Source organism: Saccostrea cucullata, unplaced genomic scaffold (assembly GCF_032062105.1).
Source record: "Saccostrea cucullata isolate Sc308-1 unplaced genomic scaffold, CSIRO_AGI_Scuc_v1 ctg7631, whole genome shotgun sequence".
Lineage (NCBI taxonomy): Eukaryota > Metazoa > Mollusca > Bivalvia > Ostreida > Ostreidae > Saccostrea > Saccostrea cuccullata.
The window spans coordinates 6,059-20,099 of record NW_026927290.1 but is presented as its reverse complement, the minus strand read 5'-3'; the positions used below and the strand labels follow the sequence as shown (position 1 = coordinate 20,099).

The 14,041-nt window shown below is 31.4% G+C and overlaps 1 long non-coding RNA gene across 1 annotated transcript; it reads left to right on the top strand.

Moving 5' to 3' along the window:
* The first annotated feature begins 6,288 nt into the window (after positions 1 to 6,288).
* Positions 6,289 to 10,143, top strand: LOC134273961 (uncharacterized). The gene is made up of 4 exons (XR_009993524.1): positions 6,289 to 6,374; positions 6,751 to 6,810; positions 7,996 to 8,123; positions 9,740 to 10,143. It is a non-coding gene; the product is annotated as an uncharacterized LOC134273961 (long non-coding RNA).
* The last annotated feature ends 3,898 nt before the right edge of the window (positions 10,144 to 14,041 follow it).

Here is a 14,041-nt window from a genome sequence, read left to right as displayed (position 1 = left end):
ATAATGAATTTTCACTTTGCATGGCGGAATTTAATTCTTAATTCCAATAACTTCAAATAAAAATATTCATATTCATTTAAGAATTTAAAAGTATAAATATTTAACATTTTGCATTATGTTGTTCAAAATTAAAGAAATACATCTGACAGATCACATACTTTTTTTAATGAAATGTTTGGGAGAAATTGAATTTTTGTTTACTTGTGTTTCATTATTGCGTCTCCATATGAGTAAAAAATTCTCGAGAGGGGCGTTAACAATATAGTCAATCAACCAATCTATGTTGCATCGTCGCAAACCACGGCAAAAATGTACGATCCTCTCTCATTCTGAGAGAGCTGTATCGCGGATTCCGGACCGTGGCTTTAGACGATGTCTTTGTTGTGCCCTTTCAGATTGATAAAGTAGGCTATCTTTGTCGGTTTATCCCTCGCTTACACAATAAAGTAAAGGAAAAGTACATAATACACTGAATGTACCGCGATCAGTATGGTCAAGATTTGTATTTTTAATTGATTTTATACCAGTATCTGACACATTTTAAATTACAACAATGTAGCAAAGGCAGTGTTTATTTTTCAGAAGAAAACAGGATGCGTTTATGAAACATTGACATAAGATTTGTTTTTTTTTTTCAAAGTAAGTCAAACTAAAAGGTCAAGGTCAAGAGGTCAAAGTTCTTGGTATCCTATGAAGGATCTTTTCACATGGACTACATTTGTGAAGTATGAGAGCGCTAGCTCTAAGGGTTAAAAAATTATGACCAAGGTTTAAGTTTTTTCATAAGTATAGAAATCGTCAAGGTCAAGGACAAAGTTGTTAGAATCCAAAAAAAAGTCTTTCCCAAAAAATATATATGTGAAATTTGTTAGCCCTAGCCCTAACCCTCCAAAAATATGGCCAAGGTTATAAATTTTAATAAGTAAGTCACAAATAAAAAGTCCTGTCACAAGGATTAATTTTGAAAAGTAAGAAAGCACTAGCCCTTACCGTTCAAAAGTTATGGTCAAGATTAAATTTTTTTTCAGAAGTACAGAAAACTCCAAGGTTAAGGTCATCATGTCAATGTTGTTGGTAACCAATAAAAAGTCTTCCCACAAAGAAAACTTATTTGAAGTATAAATGTCCCGGTATGTACCGTTCAGAAGATATGACCAAAGTTAAAGTTAAGAATTTTTTAGTAAAAGTGGATAAAACTCCAAGGTCAAAAAAGTCAAATTTGGTGGCACCCAAAGAAACGTCTTGTCACAAGGAAAACATATGTAATATAAGAAAGGTAATGGGTAAGGTTAATGTTTTTGCAGACAAATGGACAAAAAGTAAGACGGACGGACGACGGAGAAAATGTAATCAAAAATATTATTATCTAAATTTGATGTTTTAGACTTGAAATTAAAAAGTCTAATTATAGCTTTCTATACACATTACATTAGACATTCATATGATGCATTCATTTACAGCAAAATTTTAAATTTAAAGCATCTGGATATAATTTTTTTTTCATTTTCTTTGAAAAAATACAAAAACATTTATATGAAATAATTAAGAACTAATATTGGTCTTTCAATGTTGAAACCATTGTTTAAAAAGGATGACTCAGAGAATTAAAACATAGTTAATCAAAGATTACAGAGCTCACCTCAACGAATGTAGTCTTTAAGTAAGGCAAAGACAAACAATTAACCAACAAAAAGTGCAAGATGTATGCAATTTTGATTTGATACTTTTGAATTTGCCTATATAAAAACTTCAAACAAGTACTTCATCATGAAAACGTTGTTAAAATCCTGCATCTGAAGCAAGTTTGAGAGTTTTCATCCCTTGATGCATCATTTGTGCAAGTTTGGTTTATATAACCCTTATAGTTTCTTGGTAATAGACCTGCACCCATAACTTTTAACATGTCCATTATCTGGAAAATGTATGTCGAATTCAGCATCTGAACATTAGTGTGCATCCTAAGATGTATCATCCATGCAAGTTTGCTCAACATAGAGCTCAAAGTTATTTCGAAATGAAACCTGCATAAAAAATAACCTTTTCACTAATTCAGAAAATGCAGGTCAGATTCAGCATCTGAAGCCAGCCTGGTAAAATCCCCCCTTAGATGTACAGTTTATAATCCATGCAAGTTTGGTTATTAAAGAGATCGAAGTTACTTGGAAATGAACCCTGCAACATAAACTATAACCTGTTCACTCAGCCGGAAAATGTAGTTCAGATTCAGCATCCGAAGCAAGTCAGTAGTATGATTCCTAAGAGGTAACATCCATGCAAGTTTAGTAATTATAGGGCTCATAGTTACTAGGAAATGAAACCTTCACCAAAAACTTTAACATGTTCACTCAACCGGAAAATGTAGGTCAGATTCAGAATCCGAATCAAGTCTGGTAGTATGCATCCTAAGATGTAACATCCATGCAAAGTTGGTCATTATTGGGCTCATAGTATCATTGAAATGAAAACTGCACCAAAGACTTTGACCTGTATACTCAACCGGAAAATGTAGATCAAATTCAGTATCCGAAGCAAGTCTGGTAGTATGCTTCATTAGATGTTACATCCATGCAAGTTTGGTCATTATTGGGCTCATAATATCTTTGAAACGAAAACTGCACCAAAAGAATTAATCTGTTCACTCAACCGGAAAATGTAGGTCAGATTCAGCATCGGAATCAAGTATGGTAGTATGCATCCTAAGATGTAACATCTATGCAAGTTTGGTCATTATTGGACTCACAGTACCTTTGAAATGAAAACTGCACCAAAAACTTTAACCTGTTCACTCAACCGGAAAATGTAGATCAAATTCAGCATCCGAAGCAAGTCTGGTAGTATGCATCCTTAGCTGCACCATCCATGCAAGTTTGGTCACTATAGTATTCATAGTTACTTGGAAATGAGAGTGTCTGCAAAATTGTGATAGGTAACACTGTTATAACTTTAGAAATCTGTCTCGAAGTGGGGAACCCCCGTTTGTTTACAACTTTTGTTTCTTACCTTGTGTATTTTTATTATACCGAATAGGGCGATTCTTTTAACGTGAGAAAAAAGTACAATCTGCTTGCATATAACTACATATAGATGTGTTTGACGGGGAAATTTTATATTTTCGAGGTATTATACATTCTTACATTTTTTTGTCATTAAAAAGGGGGGGGGGGCTATTATCCATACTTCATGTGCCTGTGATCAATAAAGGACATAGAAGTACCTTAAAAGAAAATTGCTCCAAAAAACTCACATGTAACCTCAACCCGAGACGCCGACGCCGAAAGTATTACATAAGCTCCCCCAACTTCGTTGAGGTGACCTAAAAATAAAAAAGTTGGTGTGGCATTCCTCCTTAATAACTGCACTCTGAATAAAGGGCATTAACTCTAGTTCACTTCAATTTGGTCTATATATTTTGTATACACAATAGAAACAACAATTGAAAGATTTTCAAAAGTAAGTGACAACAAAATGAATATAATATACACTATAAAATTAAATACGGTGATCAATTGAAATGAAAATTAAGTATGAGAAGATGAAATAATAAAATAGTGGCAGTCTTATTCAAATCTACTCTCTATAAAGTGAGCAGGTATAAGAGATTGAGATATTCTCTAATCAGTACCAAAATTTTCAGTATACATAGACTGATATTCACTATGACAGACAGACTGACATGTAATCTATAGCTACCCTTACTGTTGTCAAACACCTACTATATGCACATTCTCCTACAGCTACTAAAGGAAGCTCTATCAACATCTGTTCAGTCCAGTCAGCAGTTGCCAAATAATGTTATAACAAATGTATCATGCAGTGCAATGCAAAGGTGTTAGAATAAGAATCTGAATACTAAAACTATGTGTTTAATTATAATACTATATATCAATTACCAATACAATAAGGACAGGGCACAAATGTTTTGTTTTCATTTTTCATAAATTATACATGTCTATAGATCGAGTAGATAATAATACAAAACAGACATACACACGATTGTACAAACAGTTCTAGACATTCGAATCGCTATCAGTAGTATAAGGATCCCCGATAGCCCGGAAGTGACGTCATAACCGGAAGTGGTCTAGCGGAAGCGGAAGTGGGCCCCTAGCGGAAGCGGAAGTGGGCGGAAGTGGTCTAGCGGAAGTGGGCCCTAGCGGAAGTGGTCTAGGCAGAAATGTCCTAGCCGGAAGCAGGCTGGATGACCGGGTCAACTGAGTGCAGTGCTAACCCTAACCCCCTATCCCTAACTAGCCCTAACTAACCCTAACCCCCTAACCCTAACCCTAAATAACCCTAACCCCTAACCCTAACTAACCCTATCCCCTAGCCCCCTAACCCTAACCCTAACCCTAACCCTAACTAACCCTAACCCCCTAACTAACCCTAACCTATTCCCTTAAATACTGGAGTTGTTTACACAGTGTTTTTACATTGGTACGTAGGTACTACGTTTTGTTTATGCTGACTATACAGGTAAATGCGCCGTGTGCAAAAACATTTCAAGAATGTGATTATGACGTCACGCTTCACAGTCTAGACAGTCCTATAACCGGTTTGAACTGGTTTTACTGAAAGACAAGAACAACCTGGATTTTTACTGAAAACAAAACACAAACAAGACAGATTTTGATTTTTATTCAATTTTTATTCACAATGAAAAAAAAAATACATACAACAATTTACCAGGCTGTCTTTTAATCTAAAATACCCTCCAAATTAATCATCTAGTAGTTTTCTCCAATACACTGCGCTGTTGCATTCTTTTTGATCTGCAGTTTTGCGCGTACCCTCGATTTTTTAATGTCCTGCGTTTTTGTTTGAGTTTCTGCACTTCCTCCTTTGTCATTCCCTGCAAACGCCGATTGAGCTCTCGCACGGGGAGCATCACCAATTCCTCATCCTCCAAAGGCTCGAATTTTTTGTTAATGTTGTTCCTTTTCGGTGCTTTAAGGCCAGTCTTTATTTTCACGGCCACTTTGTCTTCCACCGGCATATTGGACGATACAGAACTGAAATTGGTGTCTGTGCTTGCATTGCTGAGAGAGCGTTTAAATTTTACATTTTCTTCCTGCACTTGTATGGTCAGGGGTAGTTTCCTTTTGGTTTCCCGAGGTTTTTTCTCTATGTCTTTTACCAATACATAACATAGATCCATCTGTTTCTTACTCTCTCCTGATCTGCCCTGGGTCCCTTCTTCTTTTTTCTGGTCAGTGTTTTCTCCTTCTTCTCTCATTTTTGTCTCTTTCCCCATGAATGACTTTATGATTGGTGATAATAAGTCACTAATGTAACAAAATCCAGTGCTGATGTAACATTTCAATTTATCCAGCTTTTTGTCATGATCACTTGCCTTCTCAACAATATAATTCAGCTTGTTGTCATGATGACACACCTTCTCAGCAATATAATTCAGCTTTTTGTCAAGATCACTCACCTTGCTGTTCATATCATTCATCTTGTTATCCAGAGCAGATAGCATGTTCATAATTCCGTCCAAAGTGGTATTTAAAATGCTCATATCTTCTTTATTCATGTCCTCATGAAAATTTCATGTCCAAATTCAAATCCAATTCCACTGCATCCTTTATTATCTCTGTCATGGGAGCTCCTACATATCCTTCAGGTGTCACATAATACTGGGAATTTTCTGAAGTATTCATCATTGCTTTCTTTTTTTTCACCTGTGTTCCTTGCTCACGCAGAATGATTATCAATTTTTTTTACAGTTTTTTGCTTTATATACCTGGTGTGGGGGCCGTGTGCACCTTTTTACCTAGGCTTTATATACCTGTTCCATCATCTATAAAGGAGCCGTGTGCAAAAACATTAGGGTCGTGTGCAAAAGAAATATACCTTTTTACCTGTGTTTTCTTATATATACCTGTTTGCATCCTCTGTAAAGTGCCGTGTGCAAAAAACTTACCTATGCATTGTGACGTCATTCACTGTATAAATACAATGTGATTATGACGTCACACATTTTCATTTACAGTCTAGACAACCTATAGTCTAGCCAGCCTAACCAGTTTGAACTGAATTTTTTACTGAAAGACAATAACAAATAACACACAATACAAAAAACATGTGTGTGTGTTATGTCTGTCAAGTTATTACACCAGGTCACTTTTTTTAAAAACTTAGAATTTCTTTTTAAATTTTTTAAACTTTTTTTTTAAAAACTTATAATTTTTTTTTTTGGTAAACTCCCCTTATAGTTTTTAAGAAATAAAATAAAAAAAAATCATGTAATACTACATCAGTGTTATGTTATTGTATGACTTCATCTTTTATACAGTCGGGTTCGGGGTTTCGGGCGGCCATGGCGAATTTTCGGCAGGATTTTACCCCAGTGAAAAAGGCTTGTAATCCACAGTGTAGGTCGTTTAAAGTTGTTTCACATTGTTTATGATTGTGATTTTGTTATCGCTCACCTATATGTTTAATGTCAGCTATGCTAAATAACCCATTTCTGTGTAATTTGAGAGAATGTTTTTGCCATGTGGTTAAAGTATGGCGTGCTATTTATGTTATCATTTAAAAAGTCGATCCTAAATAAATCTGTCTTAAAAAATACATTTTACCAATGACATTTAATATGATTAGAGTATAGGTATCCATATATAAGAGATATTATTTTGCATTACATTTAAACATGTTTTTCTGTCCTGTTTGTCTGTCAATTGTTGCTTTACTTCCTTTGTAAAATGAGGTTAAATTGAGTATCACTGAATATTGTATGCTTTTTTTCAGGATCAGCTAAGATGTTATTTCACTGGATTATTTAATTGGGCATATAATTGGATAATTCTGGTAAGTTTGTCTTTGTTTTGTTTACATTTATGATGGACATCTTTGCATTTAATCATGATTATGTAAAGTTCTGTTTTGAATGTAAATGTACTGTATTTATCCTCATTTCATGTGATTTACACTTGTTTAGCCTGCATGTAACTCAGAGTGCATTTAATATTTCTATGATGGATCATTCCATGATATTGAATTTCAATCAGAAAAATATTCACTAAATTTTGATAAAATACATGGTATCTTTTACATTTCTGTCCCTTTTGTCTGTAAATTATTGCTTTACTTACATTGTAAAATGAGGTTAATTGTGTATCACTGAATTGTATGATTTTGTTTCAGGATCAGCTGAGATGTTATTTCACTGGATTATTTTATGGATATACTTATTTGGCATTTATTTTGTTATCTCTGGTAAGTTTGTCTTTGTTTTGTTTACATTTCCTATGATGGTCATCTTTGCATTTAAGCATGATTATATGGTCTGTGTAATACTTATGTGATCTGATATCTCTAACTTACATTCATATAAGCACACCCTTATTTAACCTAAAATATATTAACACATGATTAATGGAATTTCGGAATATTAATAAGTCCTTTTGTATAAATTATATGATTTAATTTCATAATTCATTATGTATGTTACCCATGGAATTAAGACTTACTAAATGGTGATCAAAGAGATATTAATTAGGAATCTAATAAGAGAAAAGGAGGAATTTACAAAATATTAATCCTAAGTTATTTACTTTTTGTTTTGATTCTAAATATGTGGGATATATGGCATACATATATTTTCATTTTCACTTTTGTTTCTTAGTAATGAGCTTTTCAAAAAATTAAGGCTTACATGTTGTACTTTGATGATGCTAAAAAAGATGTATTTTTCTGTATGCAGTACTGACAGATATTAAACAAAATTGAATCTGCTGTTAATAAAAAATCTTTTAGTGTCTAAATAATTAATTTGATAATCATTTTATTTGTGATATTAATACAGTAATTGTGCTTTTTTTTTATTATCTAAAGATAACATGATGAACTTTCTAAAAACAATTTTTTTTGAGATTAAAAACAAACATTTTCATGAACTTTTTTGGCATTGTACATGTTTGTTCAATTTTTAAACATGCATTGTTTCACACAGTACTCTGTCATATTAACAAAATGGTTTTATTTTCTATACAGTCCTCAACATGGAAGATATGTATTGTTCCTAACCATCTATAATCCATTCTCTATGAAGTTCAGACTGTCTGCTCTTCCTTTGGAAATACACAGTTAGTCAACCAACATAGAAACACACAAACTTGAAGGTAAAGTTTCAATGAGATACAATTGTAATATATATTTATTTATTATTTTATTATTTTTTTTTTACATATGCATGTTTATAATTTTGAATTGATATGTAAATGATATATTTAAATAAAAAGGGCTTGGTGGTCATGGTCATTTTTAGACTATATTGATCTCCTTTTAGAAGAAGAAGAAGAGCTCCATTTCAATATATATACAAAAATGCATGATCAAATTTTGAAACTAAAATGTATGAAAGTTTTCTTTGCCAAATGATAGTTAACAGCTGAAGATAGCATATCTATAGAATAAGTTAAATATGGCTAATTTGTAACCCCCCCCCCCCCCCCCAGCTTCCTTAATATCATAGTTGGTAAAGATAGCAAGTTTTGACTCCAATTGCTGATGAATTCTGAATTTCCCATTTAATATTAACATTATATCACAGGGAAAGAATACTATAATGTAGCACATCAGGATGACCAGAAAAGAAATCTTAATGACCCTCTTGACTATGTATAAAGATTGTAACCTTATAACTGATGTAAGATGATCTGATTGTGTGGAAATAAAATTTCCTGGTGTTTCTACTACCCAAGATCTTCTTATGAGTGTATGGGACTGTTGTAAACCTTATCCTGTTTATAAAAATAATACCTTGGAGCATGACACTTTATTCATAAAAGGTACTTTCAATATCATTTCTATGAGTTTGTGTTCTTTCTTTTTAATAATGTAGTAATGAATCCAAGTGTTATATCTCCTTTAACCTCATTAATATGTATGCTTCCAAAATCTTAGATCTGTCTGTATAGTTTTTTCAGCTCTTTGAACACAAATACCCTGATTCAATCTTTTGAGGTAAACATCCTAGAGACATCATAGATGATTATCAGAGTGTATATATCACAATCTTGACCATAAGGTCAATTTAAATGGTCAAAGGCACAACAAATGAAAGTGAAAACTTTTTTTTTTTTTTTTTTTATCAGAATACATAATTTTGTAATAAACAAACACTGGAAAGTTACTCTCATAATGAGCCTTAATGTCTTCCAAGAGTTCAGTTTGGACTCCCTCCATTAATCCTTGTATCTTCTCCAATGGTTTTGTGGGCTAAAATTCATGTGTCTTTAACAACATTTTTTTACTGACAACTGTTTTCTCTTATCATCTATAAACTTGACTTCTTCTTCTCTAGTCAAAGGTCTTTCAGGGTAATCCAAGTAATTCTTACCTTCTTTTGGTAATAAATGGTTGTATTCTTCATTGGGCTCTTCTTCAATCAAGGGTCTTTCTATGTAATCTCTGACAACATTAGGATCACCCTTTTCTGGACATAACTGGTTATATTCTTCTTGAGAAATGATCTCAATAATGCTATCTTTTTTTTTTATTTGAACTGGTATACCTCTGTCTACATCTTTCTCTAATCTCTCTCCAAACTGAATTTTACTCATTCCTTTACTCTTTTCTTTACTAGAGGTGTTACCCATGGTTAATATGAAAAGTTCAAAATCTTATGTTACAAATTTTCTATTTATACCCTTTTTGTCTATATTTAGAATTCCATCAAGCTTATATTACATTGAAAAAAATTTTAACTAAGATATTATTTTTTATTATTTTTCAGGATTCTCTAGTGAGGGCTTATGGAAATGATCTATATCTACTCTTAGAATGGTGAAAGACTATCAGATTATGCAAAGACTAACAGAATATCCTCTCTTGGAACACTGAAACAAGAAAATCAAACAGGAGATGGATGGAGGATTTAAGAAGAACAGAGATAAATATAATTTCCAACGAATTTAACCAGTACGATCATAGACTGTGGTTTACAGGATGACAAAGTAACAGGATTGTATCATTTTACTGTCAGACACTGACTATGGATAAGATGTACCCATTTATTAAACTGAGATCTAGTCAAATCAAGTATTGAGAACATGATTTTCTGAAAGCATGAACTCTTTAAAAATTAATTCTCACAGACCTCAAAGTATCTGAATGTGACTTTTATTTTTTTACCAATTCATATTGAAGACTGTTGTTATGTATGGGAATTACACATTTAAACCTTTTATTTTTCATCTTATATCTACAACACCCCTTAGAAATTACACAGATATCCAGATGCTATATTTAATGTAGTTATTACTTTCCTGGAAATGTAAATATATTTTATTTGTGTATATGTGTGTATTGTGGCCTATAATGAAATTTAGAAATTGAAATATGTAAAGGTCCCTTAATATCCCACATCAAGATGTAGGTGCCCAATAATCTGTGATGCAATAATATCTTGAATATTATTTATCATCTCATACACTTCATATGCTTACTACACATATCAGGTTATAGTAATACACATAGTTTTATAGGATAATTTGTCATGGTCAAAGCATGAGATTATTGAGATGACTACATTTGAAAATAATTTGTAACATACAAACTTCACATCATTAGTAAAAAATGAATAGGAGATTTTCTATAGATTTTTGGATCATTTACTCCTGAGTAAAAGTTAGTTCCTGAGATTACTGATATGAATCATTTAATGCAATAACTTCAAAATTGTGTGATAACTTATAGACTTTATAAAAATTAGGTGTAAATTCTTAGGAAAGAATTAAAATATTAATCAAATGTACAATGTCCAAGGGTGTTTATTTAAATATTATTATGTAATATCTTGGGTTTCTGTTTATTTATCATATTCAAATTGAAGACAGTTGTTATGTCTGGTTATTATACATTGGATCCTTTATTTTTAATTTCTACAACCCCCTAAAAATGACACAGATATTCAGAAGCTAGCTTTGGTGTATTTTTTTTTTTTTACTTTCCTGGAACTGTAAATACATTTTGTTTGTGTTTGTCCTATTTTGAATTTAATAGGTCTCAATAAGACCCCTCCCCCCATAAAGATGCATGTGTCCTATAATCTGTGATAATATGTTGAATATTTTTATTATTCCATAAATTTTATTCTTACTACACATATAGTGTTTGGAGTAATGCACTTAGTTGTATAGGACAATATTCAAGGTCAAAGCATGAGATTATTGAGATAACTACCTTTGTCAATTATTTGTAACCTTCAAACTTTACATCTTAAGTGAAGAATGGATAGGAGATTTTCTATAGATTTTTGGATCATTTTCCTACAAGATAATATTACTGACTTGAAACATTTCATGGTGATTTACATACCTGCAGTCATAAATAGATACATGTAGGCATGGGGTAGACTCCTATAGATTTTAAGATCTTCATTCAAAAGTATGGAAAGTTTTTAAGTTTGAAAGATTAAATGTCAGCATATCATTTGCTTGTGAATTTAAAATAAATTCAAACATATACATCTTTAGATGATAACTAGTTATTTCAATTCCTGGACTTTCTGTCTTGATATTTTCCTTTATTATCTGTAAAATTTAATGATTGCTTTTTAGTTTAGTTGAACTAGTTTCTTATTAGCATGTGAAAATGGCATCATCCAAATAAGTTCATCTACATTTTATATGTAGGAGAGAATTTTTCATCACAGGGAAAGAAAGAGATTGTCTTGTATAATATAATGCATTGGTACACAAAAATATCTTTCAATTTCTAACATGTTTCATTTTTGTTACGTGGAATAAGTTCTGTTGATTTCCTACCAAAGACATACTAGTACAGTAATAAATGTATATGATGTGTCAAAAAAGCATGTGGAAACCTGATAACTTTATCATTTCTGATTAAAAATCAAATTATGAGTTTCATCTCTGTTACATTATTTAAAAAATTCTAAGTAGGGCACACACCAGAAACTCTTAAAATTATTATATCAGGGTTTAACACAACAATTCCAAATGATTTTTGAACGCTTTTTTATGTATCAAAAAGACAAAACAGAATATTTGTTCACAGATGTTCCAAAGGAAAACAAACACAAAGAAATGATTTGTAATGTTCTTTATGTGATTCATGTAAAATGTATTTTAAAAAGTATACTCTAACGTTTATATTTTGCATAAATAACTTTTTGTGGAGAATTTTTCATAACTTTGAAAAAACTAGTCGTATTGTGTAACATGGTTCGCCTAAAATCTTGAAGACTTTATAGTTGTACATGATGTGTTACACATCTTACATAATTAACCATTTCAATGCAGGGTATTCAGCATATATTGTGGTTTTGTCTTAAATTTGTTTGTTCATGTAATCAATAATTTGCTAATACTCAAATTAGGAAATATATGAGAGAATAAACAAGAAAATCAGGTTTAAAAAATGTTTTTACTACAAAGGGGTTAATCTATATATTGAATCTATAAGTACATTTAGTCTATACATTTAAGGTATTTTTGTATGAAATAAACTTACATTTGAGCATTTTTAGACAATTGTTAACATTACTTGAACCAGTTTTAAAAAAATGATTAGATTCACTGTCAGCATGTTATTTCATATAAAATAAATGAGAAAACAATTTTATTTGAGTCAGTTTTTTTTTAATGTAAATAAAAAAGCATTGGAAGTTGGGAATATTTCACAAAGTTGATTGAGCATAATTCTCACTAGGACAGTAGTATTATGATTTAAGCATTAAAGAAACCATTTCGTATTTCAATATACAAACCATGTTTAGTCAAGCAGTATATAGTTTACTCTTGCCAAAAAGTAAATGGTATCTCTATTCAGGGTCAATCCAAAGGTCAAAAAGAAATGAAAAAAAAATATTTCTCTTTATGTATCAAACATGTAGGTATTATTTCAATAAATTCACTCTATTCATTTTTTGTTCTCTTTCTATGTATGAATATCTCTGATTTAGGCAATCAAAATACAAAAAAGCCAATGAGTTATGTCAAATGATAAAGGTATACACCAGAAATTAACATGGACAGAGAATTCTGAGTTTCCCTCAAATATGGCCGCCAAGTGATGTGAAATAAAAACAAAATGTGGATTCATCTATTAGGATTGAGACTTGTACATATTATGAATGATGGGTACTATGACATTAAGAATGACATGAAAGAAATAAGTTCGATTCAATTATATGAACAGTTCTTAATCCATACAGTCAAAATGGAAGAAATATTTTACTTTATAGGCATAAAGTAACAAACACTTACCCAATGCATCAAAATTTTACTTTTTGAAGAAAAGGAACCTTACTTACTTTGTTGAGTTGACATATTTTTTGTTTGACAGGTAGACTAATAGTTTCTGACTAGTATAATGAGAACTTTTTATTTAAGAGTCCTCAGATTATTCTGATATTCTGGTTAAGATATCTGTATGACATCAATTAATTTGTTCATACAAAGGGATAAAAGCTTTTTTCCAGGTTTCCTCTTTACTCAGATTAGATTGTGTCTTGTTAATATATCCAACATATAAGATACTCATCAAAGTTACACAAAAGGTAAATAAATGACCTTATTAAGTTTTTAGTCAAAAGGTCAAAGTGAGGAGGACATCTGCTAAATTTAATTATTTAGTTAATATTCATCAATGGATAGGTTAATTAAACAAACTTCATATATTTTTGAATTTTTAGGTTAAAGATCAGCACAATTTTTTGCTATACCATTGTTTTCCATGAATATCTTAACACCTCACTTTTGACTTTTCAGGTTAAAGGTCAATGTATTCCTACTACATTAAAATCTTCATTATTTAAGGATCTCAGAGTGATATTTTTTTATTTGTAAGGAATTAGGTATAAAATCTCAGACTCTTTCTATAATATGTCACTGAATGGGCTTCTTCATTTTAGAGAGTTTTACGAGCAAAATCATATACTGACTTTCAATCCTTCAAAACACAATATGTATATTTAAATCTTGAGATTCAGACTTTTTCAGACTTTTAGGTTTTCAGACTTTTAGGATTTCAATTTTAAAAACTTTCAGACTTTTAATCTTTTAAAACTTTC